Raw genomic sequence first — 10,037 nt, forward strand, 5'->3', positions numbered from 1 at the left:
ATGTAATTTTATGTAAATTTTAAGATAAAATCTAACAAGAACTAATATTGAGATTGAACGGAAAAGAGGCAATATGAAAAAGTTGAAACTGTAGAAAAAATGAAGAAAAAACAAAGAAATGACTTGATTTCCTCTTATAGCAGTTATAAGTATAAATGCATATTAACTTCTTACTTTAATGTTACAGCGTTGCTTACATTTTTTCTATAATCTATTTTTTAATCTTCAAAACTTTGTTTGAAAACTTTACTATAATGTTATTATATTATGATTTACAATGTTATAAAAGTAATTTATATACACTGATATTTAAAAAGTTGTTTCATGTTTATAAAGGTATAGCATCAAAATTTCATTTTTTTCTGTTTCAAATAAATCAACAAGTCAATAAAAGTTTCCCAATCAGCATTATTGTGTCTACCCTCTCACAGTACTTGGAGACTTTTGGGGTCTGGATGCAGGGCAACAGATTTCGTCTGAACCCTGGTAAGACTGACTGGCTTTGGGTATGTGGAGCTTCGGTTTCTTGGACTTTAACTTCTTCAGCTCTGAATGGGGTGGCACTTCCAACATGGTGCGCAATTTTAGGATTCTCTTGGACTCACAACTCCTGCTCAATGAGCTTGTGGCAGTCATGACTAGGAGAGCCTTTGCACCACTTCCTGTTGTACACCTACTGCACCCTTTCCTGGATCAGAAGTCCTGCACTCAGTCAATCAAGCCCTGGTAAATTCAGACTTGGACTGTTGCAGCATGCTCTACATGGGGCTATCCTTGTAGAATATCTGGAAGCTTCAGCTGGTTCAGAATGCAGCTCCATGGGCTGTTCTTGGGGCCCCTCAGTGGCCCGTGTTACACCGCTGTTCTGAGCTACATTGGTTGCCAGTTTGCTTGCAGGTCCAATTCAAGGTGTTGACTTTCATGGGTCCAGATTATCTGAGGAACTGTCTCATCTTGATGGGATTAGCCCACTCTACTCATGCTGGCAGAAGAGGCATGTTGCGGATCCCATCAGTCAAGGAATTTCAGGTGGCAAATCCAGAAGAGCCTTTTCAATCCTGGCTCCCACCTTCTGGAAAATCATGCCCCCTCCCCAGGTGAGATCCACACCCACCCTTATGGTCATCCAAAAGGGCTTGAAGACATGGCTCTGCCAACTGCACTACAATCCAACAGGGATGTGGTATTATGGAAGTGGCTAATGATTAGATAACATCCCGCGTCCTCCTCCTCCCTGTGCACACTTTGCTCCCTTCTTCTCCACCTTGTTCCATTTAATTTTAACTGAATTTTAAATATAAGATCTCTGTTTATTGTTTTAACGTTTCATGTGGCATTTTTATGGAATGAGTGTAAGCCACCTAGACTCGCCATTTGGCTAGGTGGGCAGCATCTAAGTAAATAAATAAATTACATTTGGACATCTTCTCTCTAATTAAAACTGTCAGTTTGACCGTTTCAGTAAGTTCCATCATCTTCATCACCCATTCCTCCGCTGTGGGTATAGTCGAATTTTTCCACCATTGTGCCTATAATAGTCTTGCTGAAATTGTCATTTACAAAAACAAATTTCATGGTTTTTTTTCCAAATGTTTAAGCATCAGTCCCAAAAGAAAAGTCTCTGGTTTTAAATGCATATTAATCTTTAAAATATTCTGTATTAGTATATGTAATCAAGTTCATTTTTAAACTTTTTTACACAAATACCAAACATGACAAAAATTCTCTTCTTGTTAATTACATTTCCAGTATAAATTTGAAGTACTTTTATATATTGTATAAAATTTTATAAAAATTGTATTTCAGATTAAATGTAAATTCCTATGCTTTCAGCCACATATTCTCCCGTTCCGTTTGTATTTTATAACCAAAGTTTTAATTCATTTTATCACACATTCTTTTACTTGTTCTTCTGTTTCAAATTTCAATAAATGTTTATCCATTTCAGCAATCACATTCATTATTTGACTGCAATTTGGTTTTAGATTCAGCCTTACATTGTTCAAGCACCAAAGTTCTTTTATCCACTTTAACTTTTTCTACTTGTACACGAGAAAACCATTGACATGCATATCCTTCTATCACCAACTTTTCCCTTGTTTTTACACTTTCCTGGAGGCTAATCATCACAAAATGAGGCAGAATCTACTAAAATTGACAGATATGAGAGGCCTTTGATAAATTTAGATGGCAGAAGCATTTTTTTCTGGTTTTAGTGCCAGGTGAGGATCCTGCTCTTGGGTGTCTTAATATTTGTAGTGCAAAGAAACAAAAATTAAACCATTTATTTAAGAGCACTCAGACAATGCTGTCAATACCTCACAATAGCCATCAGTCCAAATGCACAGGGAACATTGGGAGCTGCCTTTTATCAAGGGCATCCAATGATCGGTTGAACTCTAGAACAGACTTTCCCAATTTGGGGAGTCAAATTTGGGGAGCAGCTGCTGTCCAAGTAGCTCTGTTAGCTTCCAGCAATGGTAATTGTAAATTAGTCCAACACTTTGAGGCAATATCAAGTTAAGGTAGACTGGTCTGCAATACAGTCTGACAACTGCTCTTCTGGTTTTACAAAAGAAAGCTTACCCATCTGAAATAATAGGAATTGAATATGAAATTTTCTACAGGTAAAAAATTGTTTCCTTCATCTCACAACACATGCACAAATTGTATGCAAAATTGTTGGGGGGGAAACAGAAATTCACTAGAATTTTTCCAATTTTAGGCAAATAATAATAAACAGCAGCTAGATTCCTTATTTAAATAAAAGAATTCAATAAATATATTAGAATATAACTTGCCATTAATCGACTACACATAGTTTCATGAGTAAGTTGCTACAATTATTCATTGGAAACTTTGCCAGAGGTAGCAAAAACTGTTGGGACTATCAGGAAGATTTTGGAAAATGATCGGGTAAGATCTTATGAGACTTTAAGATCCAAGCAGAAAGGCATCTTGTTCATAACATGCATAATAAGAAAGTGGTTCATTGATGTTGATATTCTGGGTGATGCTAGGATTGAGGAAACGCAACTGGAAAAACAATAAGAAATAACAGGACTTGAGATGAAAGTTGGATGCTTAGGGGAAAAAGAAATATGTTGTACCAGTCAATATGGGAGCTTTCAGAGTGATAATTAAATGACTTTCACAATATCTTCAAATATTGAATTTATCAGACCTGGACATTCTAATACTTGCACAAATATTTGTGCCTTTAGAAAAAATTCAGAGAAGAGCAACTAAGACACAGGTCGGCAACCTGCGGCTCCGGAGCCGCATGCGGCTCTTTGAGCCGTCTCTTGCGGCTCCCAGCCGCCCGGTGCGCGCGCACCTCTTCCAACGGACAGTGGTGCGCGCGCACCTCTCCAAATGGAGAGTGGCACCTCCCGTTTGGAGAGGTGCACGCACACCTCCCCGAATGGGCGGAGGTGCGCGCGTACCTCCGCGCGAATGGGCAGCGGTGCCGCTCTTTCAGGAAGCTGCCGCGGCCCGTCTGTGAAGCTGCCGAAAGCGGCAGCTTAGCAGATGGGCCGCGGCAGCTTCCTCAAAGAGCGGCGCCCCTGCCCATTCCGAGAGGTGCGCGCGCACCTCCCCAAACGACCGGAGGTGCGTGCGTACCTCCGCGCTAATGGGCAGCGGTGCCGCTCTTTCAGGAAGCTGCCGCGGCCCGTCTGAAGCTGCCGAAAGCGGCAGCTTAGCAGATGGGCCGCGGCAGCTTCCTCAAAGAGCGGCGCCCCTGCCCATTCCGAGAGGTGCGCGCGTACCTCCGCGCGAACGGGCAGCGGTGCTGCTCTTTGAGGAAGCTGCCGCTTTCGGCAGCTTCCTCAAAGAGCGGCGCCGCTGCCCCTTCGCACGGAGGTACGCGCGCACCTCCCCAAAGGTTTGGGGAGGTGCGCGCGCAACTCTGGTCGTTCGGAGAGGTGCGCGCGCACCTCTCGGAATGGGCAGGGCGCCGCTCTTTGAGGAAGCTGCCACGGCCCGTCTGCAAAGCTGCCGAAAGCGGAAGGTTTGCAGACGGGCCGTCGCCGTCGGGCAACCGGGAACTGGTTCCATCTCATTTTTTAAAAAATGGCAGCCGTGTGCGTCCGCGCATGCGCAAAAAACCTTTTTGCGCATGCGCGTGCATGGACACACGCACGCGGCTCCCTCTTTTTTTAATTTGTGATGGAACCGGTTCCCAGTGGCTCTTTTTCTTTTTTAGGTTGCCGACCCCTGAACTAAGATAATCAAAGGCCTGGAGACTAAAACATATGAAGAACAGCTGCAGGACTTGAGTTTGGCTAGTGTAAAGAAAAGAAGAAATGAGTGATATGATAGCAGTATTCCAGTATTTGAGGGGCCGCCACAAAGAAGACGGAATCAAGCTATTCTCCAAAGCACCTCAAGGCAGGACAAGAAACAATGGATGGAAACTAATCAAGGAGAGAAGCAACCTGGAATTAAAGAGAAACTTCCTAACAGTGAGGACAATTAACCAGTGGAACAGCTTGCCTTCAGAAGTTGTAGGTGCTTCATCACTTGAGGTTTTTAAGAAGACACTGGACAGCCACTTGTCTGAAATGGTATAGGATCTCCTGCTTGAGCAGGGGGCTGGACTAGAAGACCTCCAAGGTCCCTTCCAGATTCTATTCTATTCTGTTCCGTTCCATTCCATTCCATTTTAAATAAAACAGCTTGGAACTGCCTTTATTCTTAGATGTTACTTTAGTAATTCTTACGACCTTGGTTAGCATTTGAAATATAAGTTTCCACCAGTCTTAGACTGTGAATCTAACTGTAGATTACTCAAACGTAATAATCTATTAAACTTACATAGCTTTGATTAATCCCATAATGTGGTAGAAACTGAGTAAAAGGAGAAAGAAGTAAAAAGACAAATCAGCACTGAATCACTATGCAGGAAGAGGCCCAGGAAAGATCCTCCCTTAATCTTCACAGCATTTATCTGACAGTAGTTCAGAGTGTGCTTTAGTTTGGCAAGATTCTTATCTATGGGCAAACCGCAATAAAGAATCTACTTGAGCAATTCGTTGTGTCCTTGGTTTCCCCATGCCTGACACAAAAGGCTTCTTAGCACAAACATAAAAAGAGGCCCTTCTAAAAGGAAATGGGGAAAGCCCGTTTCAACCTTGTCAAAATTCAAACACCTCTCATAGAAACTAGTCCCTTATGTTCGTTGGAATTCCTTTTACATAGATACATTTTGCTTAAGACTGGAGATATTAACCATACATTTGGGACTCTAGGAATCTAGGGAATTAAGGAAACCCTCAATATTAGCTCAGAAAAGGATTTTACTGTGTGGGCACTTCTCAAATCAACAACAATAAAATTGGCATATGCTAACAGTTTACTTATTTGGTGTACATACATATTTATTTATTTATTTATTTTATTAAATTTATATACCGCCCTATTCCCGGAAGACTCAGGGCGGTGTACAGGGAAGATTAAAACAAACATACAAAAATTAAAATCAGATTAAAACAATTAATTAAATAAAGTCCCCAAAATTTAAAACTAAAGCCTAATAAAAAATTAAAACCCCTCAGCCTGGGCCAGACAGCTCAAAGAGCCAAGTTTTCAGGTCCCTGTGGAATGAGCAAAGGTCGGGGGCAGTCCTAAGTTCCATGGGGAGCTGGTTCCATAGGGCCGGCGTGCCCACAGAGAACGCTCTTCCCCTGGGAATAACCCGCTGGCATTCCCTAACCGGTGGTATCCTGAGAAGGCCCTCCCTGTGGGAGCGCACGGGACGAAGGGAGCTTGATGCCGGCAGCAGGTGTTCCCTCAGATAACCCGGACCCAAGCCATTTAGGGCTTTATAGGTCATCACCAGCACCTTGAATCTCACCCGAAGGGCAACCGGAAGCCAATGCAGCTCGCAGAGTAGAGGTGTTACATGGGAGTATCGGGAAGCCCCCATCACAACTTGTGCAGCCGCATTCTGCACCAGTTGAAGCCTCCGAGTGGTCCTCAAGGGCAGCCCCATGTAGAGAGTGTTGCAGTAGTCTAAACGGGAGGTCACAAGCGCATGAGTGACTGTGCGTAGGGCATCTCGGTCCAGATAGGGTCGCAACTGGCGCACCAGGCAAACCTGGGCAAAAGCCCCCCTGGTCAGGGCTCCTATGTGATCTTCAAAATTGAGCCGTGAATCGAGGAGAACGCCCAAGTTGCGAGCCCTATCAATGGGGGGTAACACCTCACCCCCCATCGTTAAAGATGGAATACTCTGGGTAACCCGAGATGCCGGTATGCACAGCCACTCAGTCTTGTCAGGATTGAAATAAAGCCTGTTTCTCCCCATCCAGACCCGGACCGCCTCCAGGCAATGGGACATCATGGCGAGGTCATCACTGGGTTGGTTCGGGGTAGAGAAGAAAAGTTGGGTATCATCAGCATACTGATGATACCCCACCCCGAAACCACGAATGATCTCGCCCAGCGGCTTCATATAGATGTTGAACAGGAGGGGAGAGAGAACCGACCCCTGAGGAACTCCACAAACAAGAGGCCTCAGGGCGGACCTCTGCCCTTCCGTCAAGACCGACTGCAAGCGGCCCAGGAGATAGGAGGAGAACCACTGCAATACAGTGCCTCTCACTCCCAACCTCCTGAGACGCCGCAGTAGGATACCATGGTCGATGGTATCAAAAGCCGCTGAGAGATCTAATAGGACTAGGACAGAGGAACAACCCCTGTCCCGAGCCTGGTAGAGATCATTCACCAGCGCGACCAATGCCGTCTCCGTGCTGTGCCCGGGCCTGAAACCCGATTGGTACTGGTCCAGATAATCAGCTTCATCCAGGAACAGAGGAAGCTGATGCGCCACCACATTCTCAACAACCTTCGCCAAAAAGCGAAGGTTGGAGACCGGACGATAGTTATTTAAAACAGCCGGGTCTAGGGCAGGCTTCTTGAGGAGGGGTCTCTCCACTGCCTCCTTCAGGGCGGCAGGGAAGATACCCTCCTTCAAGGAAGCAGTTATTACTGCCTGGAACCAGCCTCGTGTCTCCTCCCGAGCCGCATAAACCAGCCAGGAGGGGCACGGGTCCAACAAACAGGTGGTGGAGCTCAGCCTCCTCATCATCCTGTCCACATCATCAGGGGAAACAGGATCGAACTCAGTCCAGATAACATGCTCAAGACCGTCCGATTCCTCCATGTCAGACTCTGCCCAGTCAGAGTCCAAACCGGTCCGAATCTGAGCAATTTTATCCATCAGATGATGACTAAACTCCTCGGCCCGCCCCTGTAAGGGATCTTCCCTCACCTCCCGGTTGAGAAGGGAGCGAGTCACCCTAAACAGGGTGGCCGGGCGATTAAACACCTAGCAAGTAATACACACATAAACTTTCTCTTCATTTTATTGTTGGATTGAATTCAGAAAGTGTTAACTTTGTTTTCAAGAACATTTCAGGGCTTACAGTCACCAACATTATTAAAGTCACATATTCTGCTAAAGATGATGACAACACCGATGGCTTTAAGCCAGTCTAATGTTTTCATTCATTATTAGATCTGTAGAAATATAAATGGAAGGAGATTGTTCTCAGAAGTTCATTGATGCTTGTTGATTTCATGCAAGTGATAATCCTTTGAGCATTAGTGGCTTTTCCTATAGGAGCTCTGATTGGATATCTTACTTACCATCAAGGTGTCTAATATATATATGAATTAAGAGCCCTAGTTAATTAATAACATATTTGGTGCAAGTGTTTTGTTTCCGTGTTTTTCTACCTCTTGTTTTTATTCACCACGGAAAAAAAGTGAAAGAGGGAAGAGGTAGAATAGTCATATAACGCTTTTTGACTTACAGTACTAGTAGCTATCTATCTAAGAAGCAATCTTTCACTTTCATGAATGCCACCACAATAAGTCCTCTGGCCAAAGGCCTCTGTGGGGCCTTTGTTTCAACATCAGATATTATTAAAAAATCAAATGCGGTGTTGGGAGGAATGAGGCGTGAAAGCACTGAGGGCACTAGAAAAGGCAAATGAGGTGATAGAAAGTGTTACTGGATCACTTAGGACATCTTTCTCAAGATTTCCTGAGATTGTTCTCCCCTTCCTCCCTGACAATTGGGCTGCTGGCAAACAGATTATTGTTGGCAAGATCTTAAGTGATCCTTTCCAGAGAACTTTTGAACTTAGACCAAGGACTAAGATGTATAGTAGCTCTAGGAAAGTACAGAATTGCTAGAAGAACTCAGTTTTCTGCTCTAACTTACTTCTGTACATAAAGGTAAACCTTATGGCAGCAACTGGCTAAGCCTGTCTGGACTTGGAAGCTAAGCAGGATTGGAGATGGCTAATACTTTACGAGGGACCACTGGAATTCCAGAGTTGTTGGGTTAACTGAGAAGCTTAAAAAACATCTTGGAAGAAGTAGTGGAAAACTTCCTTATGCCATGAAAACATGGTATATAAAGGTTTTGTTATAGTCTTGGACCCAAATAAGCACAATAAAAAAGATATAAAGTCTGATGCTATGCATTACACTTCATAGTTACAGCCATAGTAGCATGCTTGCTATTGGTTGTTTAAATACAGCAAATTACAATAAAATCCATAGTACAAATCTAAACATTTGTATGAAGGACTAAAAAGGCAATCGCACAACATTTTGCAAGAAGTTGTCATTAACATACTGTATATGTGGAAATGAAAAGAACAGAATCTTTGGATTTCTATGAGATTGGTGTGACGTGATTAAATCCTCATGCCAAGAAAGATAAAAAATTAAATTGAGAAAGAAATGATAAATAAATAAATCATATTTACCCAGAATAAAGCTTTAGGCAAAAAATCTTGTACAATAGGAGAAAGAGGTTTCTAAATAACTCAAACAGGTTAAATATTGGGCAAAAGATATGGTGTGCAGGTTTTAATTAAAATCTGCCATTTTATTTCCACATAGATTCTCCTGAAATCAACTAAACTTAGATATTGAGTAGAGAGGTCAGGAAATTGTAGATCCCAATTTATTTCCTTTAGCTATGAGAACATAGGCTTGTTGCAAACAACCAGACAAGTCAAAAACATTTATCTGAACTAGTACTTTAAGTGGCAAAACAAGATATATATTTCAGTATACATCAGGTCAGCTTCCAGCTTCAATAGAAGAATAGAAATACGTTGAAGAACATCTAACATCTAATCCCAAGACATTTTTGTTAGGAAATTTGTTGTGCAGATGTCTCCTTGTGCTACCAAGAAGCTGCACAGACAAGGAAGAGTACTGAGAGCAGTAAGAGTCACACAGTAACCACAAGAGTACACTAAGTTGTGAAAACAGAAAGTATTTTACTTTGAGGTGGTGTAAAAAATATGCACGGTCAAAAATAAACAGTCCAGGTCATACACAATAGCAACAGTCCAAGGAGTATTCCAAATACAAAATCTTCTTACCGGTCCAGAGGTCAATACACAGTTGTTCAGGTTTATCACAGTAGTAAACCAACAGTACAGCAAAACAGAGAGAGCAGTGAATTCAGAGAGAGAGAAACTATGTTCCTAGCTCCCTCTTATGGCCATGAGAACACTTACACACCCATTGGCCAATTAACATCTTAAAGTCACAACATCATGGTTTATATTTTCAACCCAACTATGTAGGCTATCATCATATGCCTAACAATTTTTATTGAACAGTTCCAAAAAAGGTGATACATCTGGTTGCTCAAAATCTTTGTCCTAGATATCTTAAGAATTGCTAGAAGATGCTTGGAGGCTAGTCTGGCTACAGAAAGTACAAAACTATGTTTGCCAGACTTAAAGCCTTTGCAGACATAGTCTATCTATTTTTCCCCCAAGACCTAGAAACATAAAAAGCAATTAACTTGATTAATCCTATCTATTGTCCACAAATGCTGACATTTAACAGGACTTTTTGAGAACACTGATTTTTATTTTATGATGATGCAGGAAAGAGAAAGTGACTTCTTCTCAGATCTACAAAAGGCATCTGCAGGATGACTGTGTTATATAGACCAAAACGGGCCCACTAGCTAACAAAGGCTGTGGAATTCTATG

Source organism: Vipera ursinii, assembly GCF_947247035.1.
Source record: "Vipera ursinii genome assembly, chromosome: 3".
In the NCBI taxonomy this organism is placed as follows: Eukaryota; Metazoa; Chordata; class Lepidosauria; order Squamata; family Viperidae; genus Vipera; species Vipera ursinii.